At 47.7% G+C, this 23408-nt stretch overlaps 1 pseudogene; it reads right to left on the bottom strand.

Moving 5' to 3' along the window:
• Nucleotides 1–14031: 14031 nt before the first annotated feature.
• On the bottom strand, nucleotides 14032–16093 carry LOC115330443 (annotated as a pseudogene).
• Nucleotides 16094–23408: the final 7315 nt, after the last annotated feature.

Below are 23408 nucleotides of genomic sequence, written 5' to 3'. Positions count from 1 at the left end.
ATTGTGCCAGCGCCTTATTTCATGGAGTGATTGCATAAAAAAATTAAATTTCAGTCTGCGAGAAGACAAAATTTGTTATCAAAGCTGAACCAAAGCCACTTCAAAAGAGCAGTTTGTAAATGCCTGTGCTTGGCAAGTGCAGAATTGAAGCAAGCCCCCATCAGCTGCTTCAGGGTGTCTGCCTCCTCTTCAGGTGCAAGTTCCAGGGAAGCTGGCAGAGTCTTAACATGGCGGAAGGCCTTCAGCTGTAAAGGCTCTCCATAAAGTGCTTGCCCAGGAGTTTTCTTCCATGTACACTCCTTATCTGTGGAGCTCAGCTCTTCCAGCCGATGAATTCCAGTTCTGCAAGATGAAACCGAAACCAAAGGTTGTTACAGATGAAGCAACCTTTCTGTTCTTAATTTTGATTTATGTACTGTTGATGAAGCGGCAAAACCCGACCACGTTAACGCAAGGTGCGGTTGATCACAGCAGAGAAACGTTCAGGGTACCGCCTATTTCGCGAAATCGCGGTAGTCCTGATCGCACGCGCTTAAAGCCAAACCGACTATCATGCTTTAATGAGAGACGTCAGCGTGCGAAAACACCTGTGCCCGCAAGCACGCCCGCGCCCATAAAAGTATCGGCGAGCGACGATCAGGGATGCCGTATGGCCATCTTGTACTCGCGCCGCACAACAAGGCCCGTTTTTGGGTACATACCTGTTGCAATGTAGAAGAGCGGCCACTTTGTGCTTGCAGCATTCCGACGGGCCTGCCACGCACGAGCAGATTGCCCTTTCGACTCTGAACTTGCAGCTGTCACCTCCCGCAACAAGCTCCACATTGATCTCATGGGGGTCTCCCCTCTCGCATGTCGCGAGGCACAAGGCAAAAATACTCAGCTTGTCCTCGGACGATGTCGTTTTTCCATAGAGGAAAAGGTGGCCTGTTTGAAGTAAACGGTCTCCCTTCTCATAGCAACGCGAATATTTTGTTACATTCGCAAAATCCAAAATGCTAGTCAGCAGCAGGACTCTGCCCGTATCTTCGACCCTCAATACTTCCGCCATTTTGAAACTGCAGCAGTGCCCCCCATAGTTACTTGGAGTCGTGAATAGCTGGCAAACTGGGTTCTTTTTCTTTTAAGTCATTTTTGTTATTTTGATGTAGTAGTCTTTCATCAGTTTGTCTGCATCACATGTCTCACCGGACGGCTTGCACAATTCTTGCATGTCTGGGAAAACCAGCGAGTCCTGAAGCCTCAGTTTTGTCTCGGACTCAAATATCCCCCGCAGGGGGCACCTGTGAAAGCAGGTGTTTGGAGAGTGGCGTCTCCACGGACCCCGAGCCATGCGGGTTCGCCTGCCCACGTCTGGCTGTGCGTGGCTTTCCCGTGTCCGGGGAAAAGGGCATCCTGGTGGTTGAGTCGAACCCGGGGTAGGTTTGGACCCTTCGGGGCCCCCCGGGTGAGGCACACCACTTCGGCCCCCGCTTCCCGTAGACGGGTGTCCTGGCTTGGCCCGACCAGGACGATTCAGTCAGTCGCCACTTCTACTATCCCCTCCCTTCTTTTACCTTTGTCTTCTCCTTCTTTTCACTCTTCTCATTTCTCTTCTTTCCTTTTTCAACTCCTTTGGCAGCTAGGGCTAACCTTGGGTGGCGACAGACCCCTTGTCCAAAACCACACTTGGTTATAGTTCCTGGGCAGTGCTAATAGTCTAACGGTTCCAGCAAAGCCCTTTTTGTTATGGTCCGTTAACTATTCCCTCGTTGGGCTCCGTGGTGGGCGGCACACCACAGGTTCTGAACACTCTTTGCCCTCCTATGGCGCCCCCCTCTTCCAAACCCCGTTCAGGGCAAGCCTTTAAAAGGCGTTGTCTTGAACCCAAGACCATCGACAAAGATTCTGAAACAGAAACATTTACGAAGTTTTTTGTTGTTCATTCACTTGATGAACAAAAACCTGTTTCAAAGCTGTCGCCCTTTGTTGTTGCGAAGGTACTAGAAAACCTTGTCAGATTTTCCTACAAAGCTAAAAAGCAGCACTCCGGAGACCTCGTAGTGGAGGTAACCAACAAAAAACAGAGTGAAGCCATCCTCTAACTGACTAGTTTTCTTGATGTTAAAGTGTCAGTTAGCCCTCACCGCTTGCTCAACACCATCCGTGGGGTCCTCTCCGAGGACGACTTCTTACACACTAGTGAGGAAGAACTTCTCGAGGGACTCCAAGGCGTTGGCGTTGTTGCCGTTAAGCGCATCATGTTGCGTAAAAATGGTGAGGAAATTCCTTCAAAACACGTAATCCTTACTTTTGAGAGAAACACACTGCCAGAAACCATCAAGGCAGGATACCTTAACTGCCGCATCCGCCCATATGTCCCGAACCCCCAGCGGTGCTTCCGTTGCCAGCGTTATGGCCACGGATCACGCAGTTGTCGAGGGAAGGAGACGTGTGCAAAGTGCAGCAGCCACGACCATCTAGCCGACAGCTGTGAAGCGGCAGCTTTCTGTGCCAACTGCAAGGGTCCTCACCCTGCGCACTCACGTTCTTGCCCCTCCTGGCGACAGGAAAAGGGAATCCTCACCTTAAGAGCAAAAGAAAACTTATCTTATCCGGAAGCAAAGCAAAGGTTCTCCTTTCTTTCGAAAGGCACGTACTCCGACGCGGTGCGCAGGGGCCCTCCGCCGCGAACGGAATCGAAGGCCACCCAGGTCTCGCCTGAAGCCCTGGCAGTGGCCTTTCGGGCCCCATCCCCCCCGCAGGGGCAGCAGCTTCCCCCACCTTCTGGAGGGATCGCACATCAGCAGCCCCCAAGTCTCAGGACAGGCAGGCAATGCCAATGCCCGTCCTGACCGCGACGCCTTCCGCCGGTGGAAAGGAGCGACACTCTCGTTCCAACTCACTGGAGAGGGCCTCCTCCAAAGAGCGGCACAACTCTCGTGCTGCTCTCCCTGTACTCAAGGGGCCGGAGCAGGCAGAGTTGAAAGACACTCTGCCCAGCACCTCCGCTGCCTCTTCGGCTGGTCGCGGCCGGGGCCTGGCTCCTTGTGATCCAAGCCGGAAGAAAACGCTGGCCAACACGAGCGACACGACTCAAGAGGCAGACTTGTTTATGGAGTTGGACGACTCGGCTACTCCTGCTTCTGACCCGGATAGCATGGAGTGGCAGACGCAGACCCGTGCAGGGAAGAACAAAAAACCGGTTACTGCGCCGAAGTAATCCAAGTGGTCTCCCTCCCGAGTTTTAATCTTTTTACTACCGAGTTTTATTGATTTACACTTTCCAATATAAACAAATTTTATAAATGTCAAATGTGAATTTTATGCAATGGAATTGTCGCGGCCTTTTAAGAAATATTGATGATATAAATCATTTCATGGATGAGCTTCGGCCGATAGCTCTTGCTCTCCAGGAAACTCATCTTCATGATCGCTCTCCTCATATTTTAAGACGTCACCGGGTCTTTAGAAAAGACCGTCTTAGTGATACTCCCTCTGGTGGCGTGGCTGTGGTTGTACAAGGTGGGGTCGCCTGCTCTGAGGTCCCGCTCTGCACACCACTTGAAGCCGTGGCAGTGCGCCTTCTTTTAGATCGCCTCATAACTGTTGTATCACTTTATTTACCACCTAACACTCCATTACATCTTAGTGAATTGCAGGGTCTTGTAGGTCAGCTCCCACAACCGTTTATGAGTTTAGGCGATTTTAATGCCCATCATCCCCTATGGGGTAGTATTCGTCAAGACTCTCGTGGAGGTGTAGTTGAACGTTTTTTATTGGCATCTGGACTATGCCTTCTTAATGGGAGAGAGCCAACATTTTTTAGCGCAGCTCACACCACATTTACATCCATAGATCTGTCGATTTCATCTCCCTCATTGTTTTCTTGCTTTACATGGAATGTTCTCAACAACCCTTTTGGCAGTGATCACTTTCCGATTGTTTTAGAGAGTGTTGTTCAGTTGCCCTCACTTTTAAAACATATCCCTAGGTGGAAGTTAGATAAAGCTGACTGGTCACTTTTTGGGTTACATTCCACCTTGGACCCTTCTCTGCTTTCTATGTCACCTGAAGATGCTACACTGTATATTACTGAGCAAATACTAAATGCTGCTGAGGTGTCTATTCCACGAACCTCTGGTAATGTGCCAAAAAAAAATGCAAACCATGGTGGAACAAGGAGTGTGCCACAACCTTAGCGGATCAAAACAGGGCTTGGGGTAAACTTCGCAGATACCCCACATCATGTAATCTCGCAGAGTTCAGGCAGCGGAAAGCTAAAGCCCCTTGGACCAGGAAGCAGTCAAAATGGAAATCCTGGATGAAGTATATCTCTTCTATAAATAGTTTTGTTCCAGCCAAGGAGGTTTGGGATAGATACAGGAAAATAAATGGAGACTATAGGTGCTTTGCAATTCCTACTTTTGATGCCCCTTCTTCATCTTTAGTTGACATCGCCAACATCCTTGGTGAACATTTTTATAACACATCCAGCTCGGCAAACTACAGTGATTCGTTCAGTAGATTTAAATCTCGTGCAGAGCGACAAAACATCTCCATGTCTGGAGGAGACTCTGAGCCTTATAACTAGCCTTTTACACTGTGTGAGCTTGAAATGGCACTTGACATAACTAGGGTTTCTGCTCCAGGGCCCGACGCAGTTCATTATGAAATGCTTCGTCGCCTTTCTCCTGAGTCCCTGAAAAGTCTTCTCTTGTTTTTCAATTTATTGTGGCAAAAAGCCTGCTTTCCCCATGCCTGGAAGCATGCACATGTCATCCCGCTCCTAAAGCCGCAGAAAGACCCTTCACTACCATCAAGTTACCGTCCCATTGCTCTGACGAGCTGTGTTGGGAAAACATTTGAAAGGCTTATAAATAGGCGGTTAGTATACATATTAGAAAGGCAAAAGGTTCTTGACAAAAATCAGTGCGGGTTTTGCCGAGGTCGATCTACTCTCGATAATTTGGTTCGCCTGGAAACCATTATACGCGAGGCATTTGTGAACAAGCAGCACTGTGTTGCAGTGTTTTTTGACTTAGACAAGGCGTATGATACCACTTGGAGATATGGTACCCTGAAAGACTTGTATGATTGCAATATCCGTGGTAGGATGTTGCAATGCATTAACAACTTTCTAACAAACAGAACCTTTCAAGTCCGGCTTGGCAGCACCCTCTCTAAACCTTTTGTTCAAGAAAACGGAGTCCCACAGGGAGGCATTTTGAGCGTCACTTTGTTTGTACTGAAAATGAATTCTCTCACACGAATGCTACCTTGGTCTATTTCCTACTCTCTTTATGCTGACGATGTACAGATCTCCTCATATTCTTGCAATCTTTCTAGTTGTGAGCGGCAGTTACAACTGGCTATAAACAAACTTTGTAAGTGGGCAGACGAAAATGGTTTCAAGTTCTCTGTTGCAAAGACAGTCTGTGTGCCTTTTTCCCTACGTCGTGGGCTCTCCTTAGACCCAGTTTTGAAACTAAACGGTACTCTAATTCCTGTTAGGAAGGAGCACAAGTTTCTTGGTGTCATATTTGACAAAAAAACTTACCTTCATTCCCCACCTGAAATCTCTCAAAGAATTTTGCCTTCGTTCCACAAACCTTCTGAAAGTTTTGGCTCATAAATCATGGGGGTCGGATCGAAAATGTCTGTTGCATTTGTACACCGCGCTTGTGCGATCTCGTCTTGATTATGGCGCCGTGGTGTATAGATCGGCTCGCCCATCTGCTCTCAAGATGTTGGATCCTGTACATCATCTTGGCTTGCGTTTGGCAACAGGTGCTTTTCGGACATCGCCTGTACTTAGTTTGTATGCAGAATCAAATGAGATGTCGCTGTGCAAAAGACGTCAATACCTCAGCCTAACCTACGCGTCTAGGATCCTAGCAAACCCTGATCACCCAACGTATCATTCCATACAAAGGTCTCAATTCTACCGTCTCTTTGAAAATAAGCCAAGCATCGTCAGACCGTTAAATTTTCGTATAGAGCAATTTTGTTCCTCACTTCAACTTCGTCTGGACGAACTTAACCTCATTCAAAACACAGTCTGCGTGGCGCCCTGGAATGTGGTACGTGTTTTTTGTGACTGGACTCTCACTAAGTTTAATAAGAATAGCATATCAGCTCTTGTGATTCAGCAGGAATTCCTTGACCTGGAAGAGAAATATAAAGATTAGGCTCACTTTTACACAAGACTTCATCGTTTGTCGGGTGTGCCGTGCATTCAGGTCGTTTTGTAAAAGTTACACGTCTAGAGGAATTTGCGAGTATATTTACTGCTGAAATCTATGCTGTGTCTTTTGCATTGGATTATATTCTAAAGACTAAAACTAGACGGGCTGTGATATTTGTGGACTCTCAAAGTGCCATTACTGCAATTTGCTCTCTAAAAGCCACTAAGAATATGCTTGTGGAACAGGTGCGAAGTAAACTTAATGGAGCTTTACGTAAAGGTCACAATATAAAATTCTGCTGGGTTCCGAGTCATGTGGGAATAAAGGGTAATGAGGAGGCAGACAGGCTCGCTGCATCTTCGGGTAACTGCTCTCGATATCAAGCTAGCTTTCCCTATCAGGATATCAAGTCATTAATTAAGTCGTCACTTTTTCATCTATGGCAGGCAGAGTGGGCCATGGAGTTTAATAACAAGCTCCATGTAAGCAAACCAGTCCTTGGGTCTTGGGAGAGCTCCTCACTTAAGAACCGCTTTCACGAAGTTGTATTGTGCCGGCTTCGAATCGGGCACTCCTTCCTTACACACATATATCTCCTTTATGGGGAGGATCCACCAGTTTGTGAGCACTGTGGAGACAATCTTACTATACTTCATATTTTGTGGATCTGCCCGGAATTCGATACCGAACGTCGCGCTCATTTTCCTGACTTTTTTAGATTTTGTATTCCATTTCATCCCGCTCTTTTGCTGGGAAAGCACCCTCTTGTTCCTCTTGATCGAGTTTTATCATATATTACTAGTACTGGCCTTATACACCAGATCTAGTCCCAGTTGTTTTCAGGATCATCTTTTTGTAATGAGGTAACCATAGGAGTTTCATTAGTTAATTTAGTCTGGCGCAGTATGGCCTCCGTTGCTGTTGCGCCAAAAAGCCCGCAAACAACAACAGGACTCAAACATCTGCTGGACCGAGATGTGGTAATTGGTCCCAGAGAGGCGACGAAAGCAACCAAACCTGGCTCTGGACTGTCCGTCTGGAATTTGCCTAGTAAAACATACTCTAAGTTTAGCTCTTGAAGGCAATACCTAGTGACTTCAACAAGTGAGTACGATGTCAGTCGGAGCGCTGTGTGTGTCTGTTGTTAATGCCCCAGTATCCATTTTGACACTGCCCCATATGTCAAGCCAGTTCACGAAAGCATTGAGGAGCTCCAACTGCATGTCTGTCAAAGCTCTAACTGGTTTTTGATTGGGGTCCTGAAGGCGCCTGCCCTTGCAAGGAGTTTGCACATTGACAATGCTCCACCACCGATGTACCATATCAATTAAGTATGCGGTTTTTGAAGCATACGGCAAACCAAGTTGGCTTCCACATGTTCTCAAAGCTTCTGCAATGAATGAACTTATCACCTTCAGGGCAAGTTTTACATTCTGGCGCTCAATGTTCGATGGATGTAACGCTTTGTACGTCAGCCCTTAGCCAAATTTTGTCAAATCTCGTTGCTCAGAAGCATGTAGATCGCGAAGTGTCTTAATTGAGGCTCCTTTTATCTCCACTCGCGACTTAGTGCTTGAGAATTCTGGATATAAAATGCAGATGTCCGGATTTTTTTATTGATCCAGTTGTTCCGGATACACTTCAACAGGTGTACAGTGTCTACAATGTAGAACAATGGTCGTGAGCCATCTGCTGGATGGGCGTATACTATATCTAGCGTCTTCTTTTTTGAAAACAAGGACATCACCTTTCTGTTTATCGCATTATTGTCAGTGTTCGCCGCAATCACAGTAAGCCCCGCTTCCTCAAGTCCTAGAATAACCTTTTGTAGTACTTCGTGCAGCCGGCTCGCATGAATCCTAGAGACTTGCAAGATGTGGACCCCATCTTTGTGCACTGAGAGTAAGGACTGGGTCATGAAGACATGCGCAGTTTTCGCAGCTTCGGAAGTATTTGATGCGGTTCCAACAAGAGAGCCTCCTTTGTACTCAAAATACTCTTGAATGTGGATTTCATCCATCATTAATATTACTGCTTTTTCGTGTGCCTTTAGGAGGCCTGCCCTCTTCTTTATGTAACGCAGGAATCCATTATCATTCTGTTCATTTGCTTGGGTTGCGTTGTATTCGCTGGAAAGCTTCATCACTGTGGACCTGTGAGGCAATGTTAGCTAACCACTGCTACGAACAAATTTGTATGCATGAGGCGAGATAGTGTAAAATATGCTTGAGAATACGTGAAGTTCTGTAGAATACCTGAAAGCGGTTCCTTTAAGCAGCAGGTGCAGTTGCTCCATCACTAATGCGAGCGCTTCCGTTTTCTTTTTGACAAAAGTTTGTTGCTTGCGAGGTCGTCCAGAAGCGAAAAAGTAACTCGACGCAAGCTTTCAGCTTTTCATCGTTTTCGCATACGTCTCGGGCTTTGAACTCTTGCACTCTGTCTAGAACACATTGAAGTTGTCGCATGTCGTCCAATGTCTCGGGAATGGCGACTTCATCAAAGCACAACCTCACTCGTCGCCAAGAGGCAGTCACTTTCATGGTGTCCGTAACAACGACGGAGCGTTTGACTTCCGGGTGTCTTATGCTATCATCTATGTGCACAAACAGAACCACCCTTTCGGCTTTCTGCATCAGCCAGAAGTCTGCGACGTGAAGATCTGGAAGCCATGAAATGAACTGGTCATAGGACGACACTCTGTCCTTTTGCTCCTCTTCCTTGTGTGCTGAAAGTGAGGACTGGATCTTCTAGCCGCGTTGCCTCAACACGCTTCTGACTTTATTTGTGCTAAAAATGAATTCAATTACACTACTGCTACCTTCTGTTTCATATTCTCTTTAAGCTGACGATATACAGATCTCGTCTTCCTCTTGTAAACTTTCCAAGTGGGCTGACGAGAACGGGTTCCGGTTCTCTGCATCCAAAACAGCGTGTGTGCCCTTTTCTTTGCGTCGTGGGCGTTCATTGGACCCATCACTGGAACTAAATGGAAACCCTGTACCTGCCAGGAAAGAGCACAGATTTCTTGGTGTGATATTTGATAAAAAGCTTAATTTTATTTCACACCTGAAAGCTTTAAAAATTAAATGTCTTCAGTCTATGAATCTTTTGAAAGTTCTATCTCACAAATCTTGGGGTTCTGACAGAAAATGTATTCTACGGTTGTACAATGCCCTTCTAAGATCTCGTCTTGACTATGGTGCGGTAGTGTATAAATCGGCCTGGCCATCTGCCCTCAGGATGTTCGACCCAGTTCACCACCTTGGGTTGAGACTAGCAACTGGTGCTTGCCGGACGTCCCCTGTCTCCAGTTTATATGCAGAAGCTAATGGGCCATCACTGAACAAACGATGTACCTATCTTAGCCTAACGTATGCTTTTAAGATTCTGGCTGACCCTGAACACCCTACTTACTCTTCCCTTACAAGGTCGAGGTTTTCCTGTCTCTTTAACAACAAGCCAAGCATTGTGACACCATTAACCCTTTGGAGTCATGTGTCGGGTGACCCCCGACAAAAAATATTCAGGTTCTGGTCAAATGCCGGGGCTCCCCCGACAGGCCCATTTCTCCTTTGCGGTCAGGTGTCGGGCCCGTCCTGACAATTTCAACTTGAGCCATCTGTCATCGAGAATGTAAACTAGACTTTTTTAGTTTCTTCGCCCTCCGAAAGGTGTTGCAAGTGACGCTACAGATTTTTGTTTATTTTCTTGCGAAATGCGCGGGCGGGAATGTTGCGCGCCCTCTCACGAGTTCAACATGGCAGCCTTCACTATGTCCGCATTTTACGGAGAGGCTTGTGACTCAAGTGACAGCGAATGTGATTTTAGCGGAGAAGACACCTATGATCCAAAGGAGGCCGCCGAGATAGTCTCTGATGAGTCCTCAGAGAGTGGCGGTGACAGCACCGAGTATGATGAGGAGATGTGTGCCGACGCCGTCGCTTCTTCAAGCTGGACACCCTACTTGGATTCGGATCAAGATTTTGAAACTCACCGTTTTACAGTACAAAATCCAGGTCCCCAAACGGTGCGACCGAAGCCCACGAGTGAGCTCGAATACTTCCAGTCATTTTTCACTGACGTTTTGATGATTGATATCGTCAATGAGACAAACCGCTATTCCAAAGAAAAAATTGCGAAGCTTGGAGTACTTCCTTCCCAGTCACTCTGGCACTCTTGGCAGTATGTCACGCTGGACGAGTTCAAGGCATTTTTAGGAGTGCTGATGAATATGGCATTGAATGAAAAACCCTGCGTGAAGGACTATTTCTCCAAAGAATGGCTGACCATGGTACCGTTCTTCACGGATGTGTTCAGTCGGACGCGCTTTCTCCAGATTTTCTGGATGTTACACGTTTCGCCACCTCAAACCCCTGCTGCTGCTGCCACCAGAGGAGGGAAAGTGAAAAGGATTGTCAACTACATTGACACAAAAGGCAGGGAAAATTTTGTTCCTGGACCCAAGATTGTCATCGACGAAAGCACGGTTGGCTTCAAAGGTCACGTGCTCTTCAAGTGCTACAATCCTCAAAAGCCAACAAAATGGGGACTCGGGATTTACGTTCTTGCAGACAGTGCTACCGGCTATGTCAGCGCTCTACTACCGTACTACGGCAGTGTGACTGCGCAAAGTTTGATCCGGAGCGACCTTCCTTTCAGAAGCCGCGTCGTCATTCACCTGGTCGGCAAGGTGCTGAGCTCGGTGCAGGGAACGGGTTTTCACCTGTACACCGACAGGTACTACACATCGCCTCAACTGGCGGAAGAACTTCTGAAACTAGGAATAACGACAACTGGCACAGTGATGACAACTCCCAAAGACATGTCGCCTCAGCTCAAAAAGAAAAAAAATGAAGAAAGGCTCCACACTTGCCTATCGAAAGGACAACAAGATGATGGCCCTTGCCTGGCAAGACAAGCGACAAGTGGTGATGCTGAGTACAAAGCACAACAAGGACACACAGACAATTGACAGAAGGCTTGGTGGAGGAGAAGTAACCACTGTGGAGAAACCAACTGTGGTACTTGACTACACACAGAACACACAGAACCTGTCCCGCTCTGGAGCCCAAGCATCGTGTTTATTTTCCCGAGTTGCTCAACAACAGAAACGTTTCATCCGGCCCTCCTGCTGGGGAAAAATCTCATAGTACCTTTTAGCAGGGTAATAGACTTTCTTAGTAGCATTAGCATTTTATATTAAATATAGCTTTACCAAATCCTAGGTTGCACTTTGGTAAAACCCTCACCAAAGCATGCTGATTGGTACTATCGTTTGGCGCAGATGGCCTCATAGCTCTTGCGCCATTAAACCCCCAAAATCATCATTTGAAGATGTCATTCTCTCGGGAGCTGCGTGATTCGTGATCAGTACAGCCGGGGCACATCGAAAACCTCACAGGCCAACAAATTTAAAGCTCGAACTTATCGGAGCCGGAGTACTTCCAGTCACCTCAAATATGTAAACAAACCTGTGGGTTATATCGTCTTTGGTATTTAAGTACAACAAAGCAGTTTGGTTGTTTTGAAAGGTACGGAGCATTGAAAATAAAAAAAATTATAAAATGTTATTTTGGACGAAATTTGTTTTTCAAAGTATAGCGTTCTAAATTGACAATAAAAGCTGTGACATCTTGATGGTGCTTTAAGTGCGAGATGTTTGCTTTTTGGGTTCTAGTGGAAAAATACTATTTTTCCACTCGAACCTAGTTCCCTATTGAAAATTCCTTCAAAATACATAACTTGGGACACTGACTGCCAGTCAGCAGCCCTGGTGGGACATGCCCTGATGGTCCGTCAGTTGACGTCTGACTGCCACTGCCAAGGGAATTTGATCAACCAGGGCAGCATTTATATAAAAGCTCCCATTCCGAGGTGGCCATCTTGGATGGCTATGAAACAATTCACAACCCAAGGTGGCCATCTTGTATGGCTATGAAATGGTTCACAAGTCGTTAAAATGAATGTAATTCATGACATCAAAAATCAGGAAAAGTGTGTACCCGTCCTCGTTTATTACTTTTTCTTTTTTTCACTTTTGAAATTTGCGTTTTTCAGGCAAAAGGGACATTCGCTTACAAACGGGCCCACATGCACTCTAAGAATGTTTCAGAGGAACGCACTCGATGCCTGAACCTTTCGGGACGGCCGTATACGCTTTAATTCACAAAACGTATGCGACTGTGTTGAAACTATAGAACTGGGGTGGCCAAGCTGTGGCTCGCGAGCCGCATGCGGCTCTTCGCGTGTTAAAGTGCGGCTCGTGGTTCCCTCCCCAACCTCACCTCAACCCACCCCCCCCAAAAAAAAAAAAAAAAAAAAAAACGAAAAAAAAAAAGAGAAATGGAACGTGTTTTAAATCTAAAGACAGGTTGGGGTTTGATAGTATTGTGCTCCTGCTACCTTACGTACAGTTGGATTGCTTTTGACTCGGATAGATGTAAACTAGTTCGAGCTTCGTTTATTGCTCCAGGCAAAAGCTGCCCCTCCCCATGGCTCTTGGAAGTTTCGTGGTGTTGTTTGCGGCTCTTTGGCCGGGTCAGTCTGGCTACTCCTCCTATAGAGCAAGCATGCATGCTACAACAGAGAGCCCTGGCTTCCACGGACGAACGCGGGCAGCAGACCTTGTCTCACGCTGCTTTGCTGAGGAGCAATGAGAGAGTTGCACCTTGGGACCTTCTACCAATCTCCTGTGACTGGTCACTGCCCAAGTACAGAAAGAGAGCTGTTTCACCATTTTTTCTTCAACAGGAGTTATTTGATTTACAACAGAAATACAAGGACTATTTGCATTTTTACACTGATGGTCTAAAACATCAACTTTTGCGGGATGTGCGGTTTATTCCATTGCTTTCAGGAAAGTTCGACAACTCAACACTCTTGCAAGTATTTTTACAGCTGAATTGTATGCCATTTTAATGGCTGGGGAGTATTTATTAGGGAACAATATCACGAAAGCAATTCTGTTTGTCGATTCCCAGAGCGTTCTTCTAGCCATTTCGTCCTTAACAGACAGCAAGAGCCCTCTTGTGGAACGTTTTTGGGTTCAGTTAAATCGAGCTCTTCAACAAGGACTCCTGATCAAATTCTGCTGGGTCCCAAGCCACGTAGTTATTCCTGGCAATGAGAAAGTAGACTTGCTTGCTGCCTCTGCGAAAGAGTGCCCAAAATTGCCCCTTGGCCTGCCACACCAAGACCTGAAACCGTTCATACAGAAATTGATTATGGCAGCTGGATTGGGATATGGAAGAAGAGAACAAGCTTCACGTCATTAAGCCCCTTCTGGGGGTATGGGAGAGTTCTTTTCATAAAGACCGTCACGTTGAAGTTCTTTGCCGCTTAAGAATTGAGCATACCCGTTTGACTCACCTGCACCTGCTTTGAGATGAGGATGTTAAGCTCTGTGACAACTGTGGTAAAGCTGTGACTGTCTTGCACATCCTGTGGCATTGTAAATCTTTAAATCAGCAGCGCCAGTCATGTTTCCAGAACTGTTCCGAGGTCATCTTCCTTTTTATCCATATTTTAACTTGCTGATCAACCCTTGGTACCGTTCAATCGAGTTATAAAATTCCTGCATAAAACTGGCCCTTTGCACCAGCTGTAGCTTGCAGTTATTTTAGATTGCATTTCTAAGCTCCTTATAAAAACATCTGTTTGGCGCAATATGGGCTAAGTTGCTCTTGCGCCATTAAACCCCCAACCATCATCATCAATTACTCCTTTTTTCAGCTATTTCTAGTACACAGATAGATAAACTAACTTGTTTCATTCATTATGAGCCTTTCCGTACAGTATTTAGCAAAGATCAATGCTAAATGGGCTACGTAATGCGCCTCGACTGGAAGCTGCTATGTGCACTACTTTATGGCGCCGAACCACGGACATGAGGCGCTCTTGCGTATTTATCCAAAAACAATGCTTGGACGTATCCATTTTGACTCCCACACCTGGAGTAGAACTTAACTGGTTAGCGTCTCAAAAACATGTGTTTTACCGTGGGCGCCTGTCGAATTTACAGTAGCAGGGTGTCTTGCGTGGCTGGTAAAAGTCGACTGGCACAGCACAGTTTTCGAGCGGGGGGGGGGGGGGGGGGGGGCCCGCTATACTAGCTAAGCCTAGACGCAACGAAATTTGTCTGGCGGGCCTAAGAGGGTCCCTATCATTTCGTCGAAACTCGTTTCGTGGAATTATGTTTTGTGCATAACTTTTCATGGACACACGTTTCGTCGACACAATCGTTTTATCGACACTCGTTACGCAAATTTTATGCTGCAGGGACGTTTCGTCACAAGTGTCCACACCACATATGAAAATGCGCTGGTACTCCACAGCCACGGCGGGAATCCGTCCTAGCTTCTCATCTAGGGCAACTATAGTTCTGGCTCTCTGAAGGCTATGGACATCTTACCAATTCCTAGCGTATGTGTGGACATATCTCTCAAAGGAGCAGCCATTGCAGTACAAAAAGCAACTGTCTCCTGGGTCAGTACCAGCCTGCTCGAGATCTTTTTGAGATGCTGCTGCATCACAAAACGTTCTAGCACTTGCAAAGGAACACCATTGCTGCCACTCACAAGTTTCAAAAGGTGTCCATTCCCCGACTCAAAAATAAATTTCGAGTGTGACCACAATGGTCCTAGCTTGTGCACACTTTTTGCCAAGTGTAGGAGTTGGTGCACTTGAAGGACATTGCGGTTGCACCATAGAGCGACTGCATTTGTACGACAAACTTCGTGAGCTGGTCAGATACCGTTGAGATGTCCTGTATCGCCACAGAATCCTTCAGGAGGAGGAACACCGAGTTGACCAGCAGGCAAAGGTGGTCGAAGTACCTCTGAGGCAGAATCCCCCTCATGCAGGGGACCGCATGGTGGAGAAGCCAGCCTCTCTACTCACTGGCCTTCCAGTACTGCCAATCTAGCAGTGATCGGGGCAGCCTGACGAACCACTGTGGGGGTTTCGCCTGAACGAGGCGCCTGTCAATCCTTGCCAGTGTCGATGGGGCCCCAACATAGAACTCCAACACTGTCGAGGTGATCCAGATCTCACGCAGCTGCTTCACAATGCTCTTAAGGACACGTACAGTGCATGTAGTCGGGGTTCATGCCCTACACAAGGTTAAAGCCTGGCAGGTTCAGTGGCGTAGGTCCTTTGACACCATTACATGGTGTACCCTGTTCTAAGCTGTCATCATGTCCCGTTTGACGCAATTTGACGTCCTCTAAGGCGGCATTGCTTGATTTGCAGCTACTGGATACTTCACCGAGCCCAAAAACAAAAGGAACCTACTATCTTTTACTTTTTTTGTGAATAAATCTGCTACCTCACAATTTCAGGAATGGAATAAAATAAAACCCCAGGGTATTAAAATGTGTTAAAGTAGTTACTGAGGTTTAAAAGTTTACACAAGATATTCAATTAAACATAAAAGTTTAGGCGCCCTTTAGATTTGCACGTCTTGTGGAGAAACTGTGAAGAGCAAAAGCGCAGGATAACATTTTTTAAAATTTTTATCTTTAACCGGAGTGTCAGAGGTACTATTTTAATCGTGAACAATATGAGCATGAACGAACGTCTACAATTTTTTTGCTGATCTTCAAGTTTTGAACAGGTTATTGTTCAGACAAAAGCTAGAGATGCAATCCCAATCTATGTACAGTCCGAAGGTTGAGAATCATCAAAGAATATGGGAGCCGGAAACATAGAAGCCAGATCAAGTGTTCCCTTTCAAAGTGTTCCTGGTAGTACATGAGTGCCCTTTTTGTTCTGCATTATTGTTGACCTAAACTTCGATAATATGTCCAGTGTCCCATGAAGATCTCATATTACTTACCATTCAGAAAAGTTCCTTCTTGTGGGCAGTAGCCACAACCGAAGTATCCGGTATACCGTTCGGCGTTCAGCACTGCTGCGCGTTCAGGCATCGACACAGCAACACACCGCAGGGGGCACCTGTGACAGCAGGTGTTTGAAGAGGCGTCTCCACTGACTCTAAGCCCCGCAGGGGGCGCCTGCACCTTAGGTGCTTGGTGAGTGGCGTTACCACGGACCCCAGCCACTTGGCTGGGCCACCATACCCGCACGCAGGGAGATTTGCTTTAGTAGGTGCTTTGTGGGTGGCGTCACTACGAACCGACCCAACCAGGATGATTCAGTCAGTCGCCTCTTCTACCCTCTTCCTGCTTTCACTTTTCCTTCCACGTCTATCTCTTTTCTTCTACACTCTTTTCCTTCCTTTTTCACCTTCTTAGGCAGCAAGGGCTAACCTTGGCTGAAGACAGACACCTTGTCCAGAACCACACTTGATTATAGAGACTGGGCAGCACTAAAAGAGTAACATCTTCAGCCAAGCCTTTCTTGTTATGAAGCGTTACCTATTCCCTTGATGGGCTCGGTGGTGGGTGGTGCACCAGTTTCCGAACGCCTTCCCATCCATATCGGTACCAAAACAAAAACATTTCTTGATCGGCCCCCGAAAAGGGTCCGCACCAAAGTACTGACTGAAATTACTAGATCTTCAAAAAACTTTCCAAGGTTCCTTGTGATGCACTCTGCCAGTGAGAAACGTTTGGCAAAACTGTGACCATCTTGTCTCCAGAACACTTGAGTCTACTTTTAGTAAGAACGTCTCTGCCAAAAAAATGACATGCGGAGATCTGCTCATCAAGATTACACCAGTGAACAAAGCACAGCACTCCTATCACTAAATTCAGTTTCCCGAGTATAAAGTGACTGTCTCTCTTCACTGTACATTGAACACAGTAAAAGGTGTGATCTCTGAAGATCACCTCCTCGAAACAGCAGAAGATAAAACTTGTAGATGGCCAGAGTGACCAAAGAATTGTCGTTGCAAAGCAAATCTCACTTTGTCGAGATGAGCAAGAGCAAAACACAAGGCATATCATCTTGACTTTTGAGTTCAGCAAAGTTCCTGAGTCATTGAAGGCTGGGTACTTGAACTGTAGAGTACGGCCATATGTGCCAAGCCCCAGGAGATGTTTCCATTGCCAGAGGTTCGACCATAGCACCCAGAGCTGCAGGGGCATGGCAACGTGCGCCAAGTGCGGTCAAAATGGTCACCCGTCGGACAACTGCTCAAACCCACTACACTGCGTTGACTGCGGGGGACCACACCCCGCTTGCTCTCGTTCAAGCAAAAGATGGAAACACGAAAAAGAAGTAATTACCCTCAAAACAAAAGAAAACATCTTATTTCCCGAGGCTAAGAACCGAGTTTCCTTTCTACAGAAGGGGCCCTTCGCCACGGTGACCTGCACAGGGGCCCCGCAGGGGGCACCTGTGAAAGCAGGTGTTTGGAGAGGCGTCTCCACGGACCCCGAGCTCTGCAGGGTGCGCCTGCACCTTGTGTGCTAGGTGCTTGGTGAGTAGCGTCACCACGGACCCCAGCCGCGTGGGCCACCATACCCGCACGCAGGGGGCACCTACTTTAGTAGGTGCTTGGTGAGTGGCGTCACTACGAACCCCGAGCCATGTGGGTTCGCCCACCCACGTCTGGCTGTGCGTGGCTTAACCCGTGTCCAGGGAAAAGGGGACCCTGGTGGTTGAGCTGAGCCCGGGGTATGTTTGGACCCTTCGGGGCCCCCCGGGCAAGGCAATACACCGCTTCGACCCCTGCTTCTCGTAGACGGGTGTCCTGGCTTGGCCCGACCAGGATGATTCAGCCAGTCGCCTCTTCTACCCTCTTCTTCTTTCTTTCACTTTTCCTCCCACCTTTCTCTTTTCTTCTACACTCTCTTCCTTCCTTTTTTCACCTTCTTAGGCGGCAAGGGCCAACCTTGAGTGGAAACAGGTTCTGTCCCTGCAACCACACTAGGGTATAGTGCCCAGGCAGCACTGGTAGAGTAATTGTGTCAGCCAAGCCCATCTTGCTATGGCACATTACCTACCCCCTTGTTGGGCTCCGTGGTGGGCGGTGCACCCGGGCACTGAACTTCCTTTCCCATTTATATGGGTTCCAAACTAAACCAAAACGATCGGGCCCTAAAAAGGACCCGCACCGAAGCTCTACCAACATTTCTTTCCAAGGAAAACGTAAATGACCATTTTACAAGATTTTTTGTTCTTCACTCCGACGACGCATCCAAACCACTTTCAAAACTGTCTCCGTTCCTTGTTGCCAAAGTGCTTCAGGGCACGCTAGGAGCAAAGTATGAAGCCAAAAAGCTCTTCTCGGGTGACCTTCTTGTGGAGGTTTACGAGAAATACCAAGCTACCGCTATGGCAAATCTTTAAATGATCTAAGACTTCAAAGTGACAGTGTCAGCTCATCGTACACTGAACACCATCCGCGGTGTGATCTTGGAAGACGATTTAATAGACAGTACCGAGGAAGAAATTGTAGAAGGTCTACAATCTCAAGGAGTTGTTGCTGCAAAGCGCATCACAATCCGTCGAGATGATGAGGAACGACCCACTAAATACGTCATTTTGACCTTCGAGAGGCACACTTTGCCTCCATCTATAAAGGCAGGCTACATTAATTGCAAGGTGCAACCTTACGTCCCAGATCCACTCCGCTGCTTTCGGTGCCAGCGGTACGGTCACGGATCGCGCACTTGCCGCGGTCGTGAGACGTGCGCCAGGTGTGGTGGCAGGGACCATACTGCTAAGGGCTGTAAAGCTGCCCCGCAGGGGGCACCTGTGAAAGCAGGTGTTTGGAGAGTGGCGTCTCCACGAACCCCGAGCCATGCGGGTTCGCCCGCCCACGTCTGGCTGTGCGTGGCTTTCCCGTGTCCGGGGAAAAGGGCATCCTGGTGGTTGAGCCGAGCCCGGGGTAGGTTTGGACCCTTCGGGGCCCCCTGGGCGAGGCAATACACCACTTCGGCCCCCGCTTCCCGTAGACGGGTGTCCTGGCTTGGCCCGACCAGGATGATTCAGTCAGTCGCCACTTCTACTATCCCCTCCCTTCTTTCACTCTTATCTTCTCCTTCTTTTCACTCTTCTCATTTCTCTTCTTTCCTTTTTCAACTGCTTTGGCGGCAAGGGCTAACCTTGGGTGGCGACAGAACTCTCTCTTTACCCACACTTGGTTATAGCATCCTAGTAGCACTGGTAGAGTAACATACTCAGACAAGCCAGACCTGTTATGAGATGTTACATATCCCCTCGTTGGACTCCGTGGTGGGTGGTGCGCTACAGATGCCGAAGTTTTTTGCCCTTCATATGGCGCCCCTCCTCTCTAAACCCGGTTCAAGGCAGGCTTCCAAGAGGCCTCGCCCTGAGCCCCATGTCACTGAAAAAGCCCCTGAAATGGGAACATTTGCGAAGTTTTTTGTCATTCACTCGAGCCTTGAAGACAAACCAGTGTCGAAATTGTCCCCCCTTGTAGTTGCCAAGGTGCTAGAAAACCTCATTGGGTTCTCTTACAAAGCGACAAAACTCCACTCCGGCGACCTTCTCGTTGAAGTGAATACAAAAGTTCAAAGTGAGGCACTCTCCAAGATGACCAGCATAGTGGACGTCAAAGTGTCCGCGAGTCCTCACCGGACGCTCAACACGATCCGTGGAGTCCTCTCTAAAGAAGACTTCCTCGATGCTAGCGAGGAAGAAATTCTGGAAGGACTAAAAGATGCTGGTGTTGTCGCTGTCAAACGTATTATGTTCCGGAAGGATGGCAAGGAAACTCCATGAAAGCATGTGATCTTGACCTTTGCGAGACACACCCTCCCTGAAACTGTGAAGGCGGGTTATCTCCAGTGTCGCATTCGTCCCTATGTACCCAACCCGCAACGGTGCTTCCGCTGCCAGCGCTTTGGGCATGGGTCACGCAGTTGTCGAGGAAAAGAAACTTGTGGGAAATGTGGAAGCCAGGAACATGTTGCTGTTGCTGACATCTGCGAGGCGGCGGCCCGCTGTAGTAACTGCAGTGGGCCCCACCCAGCTTACTCCCGCACCGGTCCCCTTTGGCGTCAAGAAAAAGAAATTCTTTCCTTAAAGGCAAAGGAGAATATGCCCTACCTGGAAGCTAAGAAAAAGCTGTCGTTCCTCTCAAAGGGAGGTTACGCCGAGGTGGTGCGCAGGGGTCCTGCACCACGCTCGGAGACTAGGGCCACTCAGGTCTCTCCTGAGATCCTGGCGGCTGACCTAATCGCCCCATCCTATCAACAGGAGCGGCATGCTGCTCCCCTGGGCAAGGACGGGCCAGCAATAGCCGTGCCCGCCCTCCCCTTCAAGACAATGGAGCAGGGTCAGCGGGCTCCCCCTTCTCGTAGGGAGGGCGCCTTAGCTGCTTCCTCTGCTCAGGACAGGCCAGCACCGTCTGCACCTGTCAACACTGGCCGCTCTCCTAAGGAGAAGCGAGGCCCTCGGCCTCAGTCCCTGGAGAGGCAGCCAGCAACCAAGGAGCTGCGTGGCTCGCATGCAGGTTCCTCGTTGGGAAAAGAGGTGGAACAGATGGATGGGGTAGAACCCCTCCCCAGTACATCGACCACCCTTCCACCTAGTTCTGGTCGTGGCCGCGGATTGGGGCCCCGCGGCACAGACCCTCCCGGGCTAGCAGGCAAGTCTGCCTGCGGGGCTCAGGAGAACACTGGCGCTGCCTTGTCTGCACCCTCATCGACTCCGGGTTCTGACCAGGATGAGATGGAGTGGCAGACTACGAAGAAACAAAAATCGAAAAAACTCGTAACTCCTCCGAAGTGAGGCAACTGACTCACTTTTCCATGTGCTCCAGTTTTTGTACCTAAAATGGCTTCAGTACTCATACAGTGGAACTGTCGTGGCCTTCTAAGAAACCTGGATGATGTAGAGCATCTTCTGGAGGAGTACAAGCCACGAGCGCTGTGCTTGCAAGAGACTCATTTGAGTCCCAGCCATACCAATTTCCTCAGACGTTACCAGGTTTTCCGGAGGGATCGTCCGAGCTCCGTCAGTTCCTCTGGGGGAGTTGCGGTGGTACTCCCGAGAGAAGTTCCCTGCACAGAGGTTCCATTGTCCACACCACTTGAAGCAGTGGCTGTTCGGTTCTTGCACCATAAGGCTCTTACAGTATGCTCTTTATATCTGCCACCCTCCTTTACTTTAAAATGTTCAGATTTTAACTCGCTGTTAGACCAGCTTCCTGAGCCTTTCCTTTTGATGGGCGATTTTAATTGTCACAACCCTTTATGGGGGAGCACACGTCAGGATGTCAGAGGAAAAATTGTTGAGTCTGTTTTAACCACACGAAGTCTTTGTCTTTTTAATACAGGCCAGCCAACCTATTTTAGTCCTTCATCTTTGTCATCAACTTCCATCGACCTTTCAATTGGTTCTGCTAGTTTACTTCCAGATTTTTCCTGGAGTGTGGATTCCAATCCACGTGGAAGCGATCATTTTCCTACTCTTTTAACCTGTAGCGTAGCCCCTCTTTTAATTCATACACGCTCGCCTCGTTGGAAGCTTGACAAGGCTGATTGGGGCCTTTTCAAGCAGGCATCGCTTTTAGCATATTCTCGTCTCGAAAGTCTTACAATTGACGAACTCACTCATCTTTTAACCGAGCGCATTATCACAGCAGCCAAGCTGTCCATCCCACAGACGTCTCAATTTCTTCCCAGGAGGCCAAAGCCCTGGTGGAATTCGGAATGTGAAGAGACACGCAAGAAACAAAATCGGGCTTGGGGTATTCTGAGACGATACCCCACTAGAGATAACCTCATATCCTTTCGGAAAATGAAGGCCCGTGCACGCTTCATCCGAAGAAAAGCCAAACGGGAAAGTTGGCAAGGCTATGCTTCCACTATAAATAGCAGTACCTCACCTAAGGAGGTCTGGGATCGAATACACAAGATCATTGGTTCCTATCATGCATTTAAAATCCCCCTGCTTTTTAGGAATGGAACATGCCCAGACACACTCGAGGAACAAGCTGATATTTTTGGAGAACATTTTGAATATATATCCAGTTCACATCATTATTCATCTACTTTCCTTCGACACAAGCTGAAGGCCGAGAGCAATCCCTTGAAAATCTCAGGAGGTGAACAGGAGGAATATAATGCTACATTCAGCTTCCACGAGCTCCTCGCAGTTCTTCATAACAAAAAGCCCTCAGCTCCTGGACCAGATGGTTTACATTATTCAATGCTACAGCATCTTTATCCTTCTACACTCGATGTCATTTTATATCTTTATAACCGCATATGGCAGGAGGGCTATTTCCCTTCATCTTGGAAGGTAGCACATGTCCTTCCACTTTTAAAGGTTGGTAAGGATGCTTCTTGTGTTTCCAGTTATAGGCCCATTGCTCTTACCAGTTGTCTCTGTAAGACAGAGCGAATGATTAATCGTAGACTTATGTACTATCTCGAACATGGTAAGGTGCTCGACAAATTTCAGTGCGGCTATCGTTCATCAAGGTCCACAGTCGACCACTTGGTCCGTCTCGAAACTGTTGTACGTGAGGCCTTTGCACACAGGCAGCACTGCCTCTCCGTGTTCTTTGGTCTCGAGAAAGCATATGACACTGCTTGGCGCTTTGGCATTTTGAGGGACCTGTTAAACCTCGGACTACGTGGTCACATGCTTCGTGCAATTCAGAGCTATTTAGACAGGCGCACTCTTCGAGTCCGGCTGGGAAACACACTTTCCCGCGAATTTCTGCAGGAAAATGGAGTGCCGCAGGGGGGAGTACTAAGTGTCACCTTGTTTATAGTTAAAATGGACTCCATTGCTTCTGTAATCCCTCCGTCGGTTCAGTACTCACTTTACGTCGATGATTTACAAATTTCAGTTTCCTCCTGTAACCTCTCAGTCTGTGAACGCAGGGTTCAGCTAGGCATCAACAAGCTTACTGAGTGGGCTGACAGTAATGGGTTTAAGTTCTCTCCTGAAAAGACTGCATGTGTTTGCTTCACCCGCAAACGTGGAATCCCTCTTGAACCATCCCTAACAATCTACAATAGTAATGTTAGTGTCCAACCTCAGCACAAATTTTTAGGTCTTACGTTTGATAGAAAACTGAATTTTAATGCTCATGTAAAAAGCCTGAAACTGAAAGCTCACAAGTCTCTCAATATCCTTAAAGTTCTCTCTCACCGGTCTTGGGCTTGGATCGATTGTGCCTCCTGCGAATCTATCGCTCTTTGGTGCGCTCCCGATTGGACTATGGCTGCTTTGTTTATGGGTCAGCCAGGCAATCTGTGCTCAAGATGTTGGATCCCATTCATCACCTTGGGCTTCGTTTGGCTACTGGTGCGTTTCGTACGTCCCCTGTGCCCAGTTTGTATGCAGAGGCTA

The sequence above is a fragment of the Ixodes scapularis genome, unplaced genomic scaffold, assembly GCF_016920785.2.
Source record: "Ixodes scapularis isolate PalLabHiFi unplaced genomic scaffold, ASM1692078v2 PGA_scaffold2__306_contigs__length_199485367, whole genome shotgun sequence".
In the NCBI taxonomy this organism is placed as follows: domain Eukaryota; kingdom Metazoa; phylum Arthropoda; class Arachnida; order Ixodida; family Ixodidae; genus Ixodes; species Ixodes scapularis.
The sequence above is the reverse complement of the archived record's forward strand: the minus strand, read 5'-3'. Positions and strand labels throughout refer to the sequence as shown.